The following is a 10833-nucleotide window of genomic DNA, read 5'->3' as shown; positions in this document are numbered from 1 at the left end:
AAAGATACATCTCCAACAATCGGAGTGACAAATCCTAATCTCGAAATACGCCAACCCAACAAGTACCTTCAAAGACACCTGTAGAGCACCTTTATAATCACCCAGTTACATTGTGACGTTTGGTGGCACACAAAGTGTTCCTCCAGTAAACGGGAGTTGCATAATATCATAGTCATAGGAACATGTATAAGTCATGAAGAAAGCAATAGCAACAAACTAAACGATCAAGTGCTAAGCTAACGGAATGGGTCAAGTCAATCACATCATTCTCCTAATGATGTGATCCCGTTAATCAAATGACAACTCATGTCTATGGTTAGGAAACTTAACCATCTTTGATCAACGAGCTAGTCAAGTAGAGGCATACTAGTGACACTCTGTTTGTCTATGTATTCACACATGTATTATGTTTCTGGTTAATACAATTCTAGCATGAATAATAAACATTTATCATGAAATAAGGAAATAAATAAGAACTTTATTATTGCCTCTAGGGCATATTTCCTTCAGATTTTCCACGTGTAAAATTCTCATTGGCCAGAGGAAACACGTGTTGGCTCACCGTTGGGACAGATGTCATCCACTCATTGGACATGAGGCGCCTATGATAGGCTGACACGTGGCTCGGCCCAACGGTGGCCCATTCTAGTGAAAAAGGCCGCCCCAGTAAAAATTAGCAGGCCGACCCATATAAGGCCTACTTGTGTCAGGTCCATTTAAGCCCACGGCCCATACGAGATGTCCCAATTCGGCCCGTCAGCGGCCCGTTAAAGATTTGACACCATTGCAGCCCATCGTCAGTTCGAGCCCGTTAACTTCCCACTATATATTTGGGCTCAATATCGGCCTGATGTGATTTCGGCATGTTAACGGCCCATTCAAGGGATGGGCCAATTTTCAGGATGTACATCTTTCGGCCTTTTAGAGACCCATTTAAGTGTTGGGCCAATTTCCGGCCCGATGTGTCTTTCAGCCTGTTGACGGCCCATAAATGAGTTGGGCCATTTGTAGTCGGACCTTAGTTTCGGCCTTTCAGTGACCCATTTCAGTGTTGGGCCAATTCCCAGCCCGGTGTGTCTTTCAGCCTGTTGATGGCCCATAATTGAGTTGGGCCATTTGTAGTCGGACCTGAGTTTTGGCTTTTTAACGGCCCATGCTCTTCATGGTCCAATACCAGCCCGGTTTCTCTTTCGACCTGCTAAAGACCCACAACACAGCTGGGCCATTTACTGTACGACCTGACTTTCGGCCTCTTAGCGTCCCATGCTCTTCATGGTCCAGTACGAGCCCGCTGTCTATTTCAGCCTGCTAAAGGCACACAATATAGTTGGGCCATATGTAGCCCGACCTTAATAACGGCCTGTTAACGGCCCGTGAAATCAAATGGGCCCACCTGTCACCTGCTTCGATGTCGGCCTGTTAATGACCCGGGAGGTAAGAGGGCCGACCATTTAACTTTTGGCCTGGTAACGGCCCATTAAGATAATGGCCCCACTAAAGTTCTTACATGTCTTTAGGATCAATTAGATAATTTGAGCCCATTACGACGAGCAATTATGCACAGGACCAAAACCGATCAAGCAAAGGTACGGCATACAGGGAAAAACGTTTCACATCGAGCATATATTACAAGAAATTACATCAACTGGGCAATTAAAGATTGATGCCAGTGCAAATAAATGAACATAACCTAATGATCTACAACTCACGATTTGCAACTCAGCGTGGATGACGCCCATAAGCATGTGGGCAAGTTCTTGCTGCTTTGCTACGCTGCCTCTGAAAACATTGATCGGTTGTTGTTGCGCATGAATGTGCACCTCTGATTCCTCCACCATTTCCATCATTGCTTCAGCCATTAATTGGTTCACAAACATACTTTTTTGTTGCATTCGAGATAGAGGAAACTGAACAGATTCAGATGGCAATTTTGGCAGGCTTGTATTATTGATAGTGGAGAGTGTCTCGACCACTGCATTATAACATAAATTAGGAGGGGAACCGAACAGATTGATCATGAGTTATTGCCATATTACCTAGCCTAGATTTATTGGAAAGAAACAATGGGGTTGCCTTGCTGTTTTCAGAGTTTGTCTTCTTATCTTCAGCAGCCTACACCAAATTAACACACTAGCATTGCTATCATTTGCCAGGTCAGATAATAGGAAAGCAACATTGACACAATGAATGTTTGGGCAACTAGCCTACACCAAATTAACACAATATGACATAGATATCATCAGCCAGGTAAGGTAATACGAAAGAAACATTGACAAAATGAATGAATGGGCAACCAGAGCAGCACTATAATTCAGTAATGTGCATCATATGAGATAGTACACTCATGCAGCTCAGTATGCAAAACTACCAGGCAGTTTTCCTTACAAAAATCAACATTGGCGCCTTTAACATTTTGATACAACTAATTTTAGATCAGATAAAGGTTGGATTCATGCAGATTAACAAAATACCTGCAGATGTAAAAATATAGTGATATACAATAGGTACTTACATCAGCATTGCAGCACAGAGAATTCCCGCAAGATATTTTCCTCGAATACGATCCCAATGGAGGAAGTCTTCTATGATTTAACCTTATTTTCTAAAAGAGATATGTGTAAGAAACATGTAGAAAATATGATCAGAATGATATAAAATTTCATGATGCGAGGATACGCACACGCTTCTTAGAAAGGAGTTGACATATTTTTGTTGGACTGGAGCGGACTAGTTATTTGGCCACTGGAATCTGCTTATTATCAGTTGGAGTTGGGTTTCTCTGTGCTGGAGCACTACCTATGAAAACTGGTGCCGGGGCTGCTGATCCACGGGCACCTATGGGACCGGCGGACCGGGTCCCTTTTGGTTCGGCGGGGGGCGGAGGTTGCGCAAAGAGCATATCGAGGCGAAGCACGCGGGCGGTTGGTCTTGCGAGGAGTAAATCGAGGCGAAGCACGCGAGCAATTTACCCAGGTTCGGGCTGCACGGATGCGTAAAACCCTACTCCTGCTTTGTGGATTGGTATTGATTTCTAGCTCGGGAGAGAGATCGAGCGTGAGTGTGTGGAATTGCTGAACCCCCCTCTACGTTGCCCCGGGCCTCCATTTATATGCTCAAGGGGTTACCGACATAGGGCAACGGAGGGCAAAAGTGGAAAAGGGTGCCGTGGGTAGGCACAGCTAGGTGCTGTAGTAGGCACATCTAGCTGCTACAGTGTTATCATACCTAACCCTGATGGTAGGGGACAAGGGCATTAAATGCCCGTCTGTGTCGCCTAGACAGCACCGAAAGGGACCGCTAGGGATGCCACCGTCTTGCCACGATGGTTGTCTTGTCAGCGCCTGCGTGCCACCGCACGCCCCTAGCTACACAGCCTCCTACCACGTGCGCTTGGGAGGGGCCCCAGAGCGACACGTGGGTGGATGTGCTGGAGCGCGGGCGTGGAGTGGGGTCTTGCCGCGGCAAGCGCCTTGCCACGGCCGTCGACTTGTCGCTTCCGGGAGCTTGTTGCTCACCTGGCCTTGTCGGGGCGCGTAGCGCGCCGCGGCAAGTTCCTTGGAATGCCTTGGATGGCCTTCCCGGCAAGCGCCTCTTGCCGGGGCCTTGGGATGCTTCTGATGGCCTTCCCGGCAAGCTCCTCTTGCCGGGGTCTTGCCTTCTTCCCAGCAAGCTCCTCTTGCCGGGGTCTTGTCTTGAGTACTTTGTTCGTGAACGGTCTTCAAAGGGACCACGGAGGATCTTGGCGGTGACCTGGCAGGCCTTGCCGCGGGACACTGCGACTGCCCGTGCACAAGTTCGGGGTACTAAGGGTACCCCTACTTTAGTACACCGACAGGAGCCCCCAGGCCTGGGCCAGACACGGTGCCGAGCACTGTTGGGCCAGGCCCAAAACAGTGCACGGGCACGCGCGGCCTAGGTCATGCCGCACGTCCCTTCGCTTCCACCGCGCACGCCCGGAACGGCACGCGTCAAACGCGGCGTCGTGGGTGACGTGGGCGGCGCGGGCGCGCGGGGCTGAGCCCCGCGAGCGTGCATCAAGCCATGATGAAGGGGAACGGCCCACGCCCTCTTCTCCAAGCGGAGATAGGCGTGGGGGCGTGGCGCATTTACTGGAACGGGCCGGCGTGCGGTTTTCGAAGCGCCCACTCCCCGAGATTACGGGGTAGGGCGAGGCCGCCCCATCCGTCGCCTCAGTTCTGCATCTCCGCCACACGGCTCCCATGCACTTGGGATCGCGGACGGCGGGAGCGGGAACCTGGGCCGTTGTGAGCAGAGGGGGCGGGTCGGCCCGCCTCCCTGCTCTTCCCGTGCCTTGATTCACCGAGCGGGGTGGCTGGGCTCCCACTTCGCTCCTTTATAAGGAGCGGGAAGGGAGCACCGAAGCCTGCACCCTCTCGTCTCCTCCTTTTCTCAGCTTCTGCTCCCCTTTCTCTCATTCGCCATGGAGAAAGGGAATCCTGGGCCTTCATCGGTGGCGGCGAGGGTCGCCGCCAGACAGCGCACCCTCCCCTCTTCCTCGCTCATGGTGGCAGAGCCAGCCATAAGGGGAAGAGGGAGGGGGCGAGGTCGTGGACGAGGTCGAGGACGAGGTCGAGGCGCTCGGGGGAGAGGCGGACGGGGCGATGCGACAGCTTCGCCCCCGCCGGCGGCCCCTCCCCCCGCGGCGGTCCATATAGGGGACAACCCTTGCGAGTTCTTCGTCAAGCTGCGCTGGGCGCCTCGTCGTCGCCTCCGGCTTCCAACTCCGTTCGCGAGCGTGATGGAGTCGGACCCGCCCGAAACTCTGAGATTACACATGAGGGGCTGTGGGATCAGCGGCACGCGAGTCCGCATGGTGTTCCCAGCCCCTAGTGTGATGTATCTCGATCGAGGGTGGAAGACGTTCGCCCGCATCCACAGCTTGACGGGGGGACTCACCCTCCATTTTAAGCTGGTGGAGGGCGATCTCCTCTCCGTCAAGGTCTTCGGGTGCTTCGGCACCTGGGCGAAGTGCTGCGTGGACAGCTCCTCCGATAGCGAAGGCTCCTCCTCGAGCGAGAGTGACGAGGAGGAGAGCGGCAGTGATGGTGAGGGTGGCGGGCGGCAGGATGGCGGCTCCGACTAGGTGTCGGGCGCCGTCTCGTGCGGCACCGGCAACCCCATCATCCGCGCCGCCGGCTTCTTGAACTCCCCGGGGGCGTCTCCTTGGGCGGCTGGCGTAGGGAGGCCACGGAAGGGGAAGAGGGCTGGCGACAAGGCCGTCAGGTCGGAGTACGAGGGCGTGGTGCCCTCGACAGCGTGCTGACGTCCTGCCGCCCCTCCTTTGCACCCTTCTCCCGGCGTCGCCATCACCGTCCGGCCCCCGGGATGTTCTCTTGGTGTCTTCTGCACCTGTAGCTCGCCTTGGCGCCCCTTTCCCCTTTTCGCCTCCTTGACCTACCTCCTGAAGAGAGGGACAGGAAAGGGGATTACGGGCACCTTATCTTTTTAATTGTAAGCCTTCGGGCCTTAGCTGTATCTAAAACTTGTAATCCTCTCTTTCATGTTTTTCATCCTCTATGGACTGTACCTGTATGGGATGTTTTTTAATGAAAAGGGGATGTTTGTCGGGTTATTTGCCTCGCGGGTTGAACCCACGCCAAGGAACAACTCCTTAGTATCCCTCGGACAGACATTCCCGGCAACAGGCCCTGCCGCCTTCCCATGTCGCTTTGACCGCTCTCACGCCTTTGACGGAGGCGGGAACGAGGTGGGTGCGGCCTCCTCGTTTCATCCCTTTGCTGTCGCGGCTACGACCAAACTTGGCCCCGGGAACGCGCTCCAGGGCCTAGAGTCGGGGGAGCACGGCAGTTTACGGGAAGAAACGCGGTTTCACATTCCCCAGTCCATAAGAGGATGCATGAAGAGGGATGAAAGACTTATCTGATATCGCAGCCCTCGGCAACTCTGGCTTGCCGGGGGTGACATCTTGGCATTCGCAGCCCCCGGCGTTCTTGCCGGGGCCCAGGTGCCGGCGCGCCCTTCTTCTCCTTTTTGTCTCCAGGTGGCCTGGCCAGGACGTGCGAGCCTTGCGAACGAAGGAAAAGCAAAGGGACGGACACTCGACCTCTAAGCTAGGGGTTAGTCGCTGTTAGGGACTATCGACCCTAACCAAGGACGAGACTCAAGACTCAACCTAGCATGCATGCTATAGCCCCCGGGGTATGCAGCGCTTCATTTTCTGGTGCTCAGGGTCTGCGTCTGGCTCTGTACAGAGGATTACATGCAACAGCGGCAAGACTCGTACAGAAGGGTGGTTGCCGGATGGGGTCCAACAACCGCGCCTTACGGGTAAAACTTACGAAGATGCTCGATGTTCCAGGAGTTGCTCACTGGGATGCCATCTTCGGTCTCAAGGCGGACAGCGCCAGGCCTTGTGACTCGTTTCACCCGGTAAGGGCCTTCCCACTTCGGCGTCAACTTGTTGGAATTCTTGGCCGACTGAACGCGCTGAAGAACAAGGTCGCCTTCCTCAAAACTCCTGGCATTGACTCTACGGCTGTGGTAGCGGCGCAGAGCTTGCTGGTAGCGAGCAGCTCGCACAGCAGCCTGGAGACGATCTTCCTCAAGGAGCAGCGCGTCATCTTGCCGCAGCCGCTCTTGCTCAAGCTCATCGTAAGCGAGCACTCGAGGTGACCCGTATACGAGTTCCGTGGGGGTAACTGCCTCCGCTCCATAGACTAGAGCAAAGGGTGTCTGTCCAGTGGCTCGATTTGGCGTCGTTCTGATCGACCAAAGAACCACCGGTAGCTCCTCGATCCAGTTTCTTCCGCACTTGTGCACCCTGTTGAAAGTTTTGGTCTTGAGCCTGCGCAGCACCTCAGCATTTGCCCTCTCCGCTTGACCGTTGCTCCTTGGGTGAGCAACAGAAGCGAAGCAGACTTTGGCGCTGAGATCTTGGATGTACTGCATGAAGGCGTGGCTCGTGAACTGTGTGCCGTTGTCGGTGATTATCCGGTTAGGGATCCCGAAGCGGCAAACAATCGACCTAAAGAACTTGACGGCTGACTGTGCGGTCACCTTCCTCACTGGTTCCACTTCCGGCCACTTTGTGAACTTGTCGATTGCGACGTACAAGTACTCAAAGCCCCCGACAGCTCGGGGGAAGGGGCCGAGGATGTCGAGCCCCCAGACCGAAAAGGGCCAGGATAAAGGGATCGTCTGGAGAGCTTGAGCTGGCTGGTGTATCTGCTTGGAATGGAACTGGCACGCTTCACACTTGGTTACTTGTGCAGTTGCATCCTGGAGGGCTGTTGGCTAGAAGAAACCTTGTCGGAATGCTTTGCCGACGAGTGCTCTTGCGCCAATGTGGTGTCCACATATGCCTCCGTGTATCTCTGCCAACAGCTTCTGTCCGTCTTCCCGGGGAATGCACCTCAATTTCACACCGTTGAGTCTTCTTCTGTACAGTGTCTTGTCGACGAACTGGTACATACTTGACTGCCGGGCTACTCTTTCGGCTTCTTCTTGCTCTTCGGGAAGTTCTCCTGTCTGAAGGAAACGGACAATCTGCTGCGCCCATGTCGGAGCTTGTGGCTCGACAACAAGGACTAAAGGCAACTCTGCTGCCGCGGGAACATCCGCTTCTACGGCGAGAAGCTGTGTCTCTGCCGGAGCTTGACGTCCCGCGACAAGCTTGCCGGGAGCTTCAGCTTCAACGGAACAAACCCTAGGGCTTGCCGGAGCATCTGGCTCCCCGGCGCTCTTGGCGTTGATCTTGGACTTCGGGGTGGGGAGTGCACAGTAGTTGCACCCCCACCAGTCTTGTCTCCACCGGTTCGCGCCTGGCTGACTCGCTGCGGCTGCAACGTGCTCGGCTGCCGAGGAGTGTCGCCGTTGGCGAAGCCGATGAGACTCTGGATAGTGGCCCTCCAGTCGTCGATCTTGTCCGCCGCTGGAGGGTAGTCTAGGAGCAGCTGAGCTCGCGCCAGAGCTTCTGCTACGGTGGCGGGCGGCGGTAGCGAACGGTGCGAGGAGTGGGATACGCTCGGACTCCTAACCACGTTAGAAGGAGCAGTATCCTGTCCAGGCGACCGCGTCTCGCTCGCGCCGGCTTGTTGACGCGCATGGTGGTCCTGGGCGCTCCGGGATCCACCAGCTCGATCTTGATCCAACGAGCGCATGGTACCGTGAGTACCATGACGCTGCCGGTCCCGCGCCTCCTGAGATGGGCGCGGTGCATGCACGGACGCCGAGGTCTTGGAGTGCGCCCGGTCATTGTGGGAGCCGGCCACGCCGCCGATGGGCAGCGCGGCCTTGTCCTGGGACCTGGCAGCACCGTGAGTTCCCTCGTCGATGCGTGCCTTTCCGCCGGCGCCTGCCCCACCATCCGTTTGCTCCGGCGGTGGGTGGCTCGGCGCGGACGGAGCAGCTGCCTCCGAAACTTTCTTCTTCGGTGGCATGTTGATGAAGAAGATGAAGATCTAGCTCATAAGAACGCTGGATCTGATGTTGATGAAGATGAAGAAGATCTGGCTCGCAAGGACGCCGGATCTGATTCACACAACTTCGACGCCCCCTACCTGGCGCGCCAGAGATGCCGGGGCTGCTGATCCACGGGCACCTATGGGACCGGCGCACCGGGTCCCTTTTGGTTCGGCGGGGGGCGGAGGTTGCGCAAAGAGCAGATCGAGGCGAAGCACGCGGGCGGTTGGTCGTGCGAGGAGTAAATCGAGGCGAAGAACGCGAGCGATTTACCCAGGTTCGGGCCGCACGGATGCGTAAAACCCTACTCCTACTTTGTGGATTGGTATTGATTTCTAGCTCGGGAGCGAGCGTGAGTGTGTGGAATTGCTGAACCCCCCTCTACGTTGCCCCGGGCCTCCTTTTATATGCTCAAGGGGTTACCGACATAGGGCAACGGAGGGCAAAAGTGGAAAAGGGTGCCGTGGGTAGGCACAGCTAGGTGCTGTAGTAGGCACAGCTAGCTGCTACAGTGTTATCATACCTAACCCTGACGGCAGGGGACAAGGGCATTAAATGCCCGTCTGTGTCGCCTAGACAGCACCGAAAGGGACCGCTAGGGATGCCACCGTCTTGCCACGATGGTTGTCTTGTCAGCGCCTGCGTGCCACCGCACGCCCCTAGCTGCACAGCCTCCTGCCACGTGCGCTTGGGAGGGGCCCCGGAGCGACACGTGGGTGGATGTGCTGGAGCGCGGGCGTGGAGTGGGGGCTTGCCGCGGCAAGCGCCTTGCCGCGGCCGTCGACTTGTCGCTTCTGGGAGCTTGTCGCTCACCGGGCCTTGTCGGGGCGCGTAGCGCCGCGGCAAGTTCCTTGGAATGCCTTGAATGGCCTTCCCGGCAAGCGCCTCTTGCCGGGGCCTTGGGATTCTTCTGATGGCCTTCCCGGCAAGCTCCTCTTGCCGGGGTCTTGCCTTCTTCCCGGCAAGCTCCTCTTGCCGGGGTCTTGTCTTGAGTACTTTGTTCTTGAACGGTCTTCAAAGGGACCACGGAGGATCTTGGCGGTGACCTGGCAGGCCTTGCCGCGGGACGCTGCGACTGCCTGTGCACAAGTTCGGGGTACTAAGGGTACCCCTACTTTAGTACACCGACAACTGGAGTTGGTTTATTATCTCCTGGCGTTTGGATCTTTTGCAAAGACCTGGTTTGTAAGCCTTCAGATTCTAACATAGATGTCTTCCCCTTGCATGCCTTATATAGAAGAATGGTGCTTCAATTATAAAACATGCTACAACAGAGATGGAATAGGTACTGAAGAATAGAAAGGCATGGCATATTGACACGTATTCCCTCCATCCGGAAATAAATGGATGGGTCTAGGCGTATTTCAGTTCTAGATACATCCAGTTTTTTCCATTTCCGCGACATGTAATCCGGACGGAGGAAGTATGATGTAAGAGCTAGGGATACGACAGGACAACTGTGTAAAAATACACTACTTGAATGTCAAACTGTATGCTAGCGGAATACATACAGAAAAATACTAAGGCAACATATGCGTGTATGATTCCAAAATTAAGATGGCATTGCAAGAGACCACTAGTAAAACACTTCAATGTAAAAAAAACATGGTATGATAGACAGATAAAGTACACACTAATGAATAACAATGCATAAGATATTGAGAAGCATGATGTCCAAACTAAGCAGATGGCATTGCGATAGAGTAGAATGACAATACTTGAATTTGAAAACATGTTATCATGAATGGAATAGGTACTGAAAAACAGGAAGGCATGCCATATTTACATGCATGATCAGCAGGCTAAGCACAAGGCATTGCAACAGAGTAGATGCACTCCAGGACATTATGTGCATGCTGTACCCATATCAAGGGCCAAGTTCGAGCAAGGACCTTATGGGGTGAATAGGATTCATCATCTTTTTGCAAGTCTTGTGAAGAACTGCCTTTACATGTTCCATCATATTGGGTATCATTGACGTCAAGTTTGTTGACCGTTACATTGCTCCGTGAGGTTCTTGTGGATAAATAAGTGTGTGCAATTATATCTAACATGCATGGAAGATAAATAGTAGTTAGATTTATGTAATGAGTGCCTGTAGGAGACGACATAAATAGTAGGACTAGGGTTAACTAGCGGCAACAGGTCTCAAAAAGTAAAGGGAGAACACAGATGAAAGATACATAATATGTATCATTTGTACTCGAGATTAACTAGATGGCACACAAAAGTATTAAGGAACAACATATGTTATACTAGAAGTTGTATAATAGTAAAATCACCAGCCTGTGGGATAGCATTGGCTGATGGATGATAACTATGGAACAACGTTACCTAAAGAACAAGTCTCTTAGATGAACTATGGAACAACATTAACTCCTGAACAAGACT

The sequence above is a fragment of the Triticum urartu genome, chromosome 2 (assembly GCF_003073215.2).
Source record: "Triticum urartu cultivar G1812 chromosome 2, Tu2.1, whole genome shotgun sequence".
Lineage (NCBI taxonomy): Eukaryota > Viridiplantae > Streptophyta > Magnoliopsida > Poales > Poaceae > Triticum > Triticum urartu.
The sequence above is the reverse complement of the archived record's forward strand: the minus strand, read 5'-3'. Positions refer to the sequence as shown.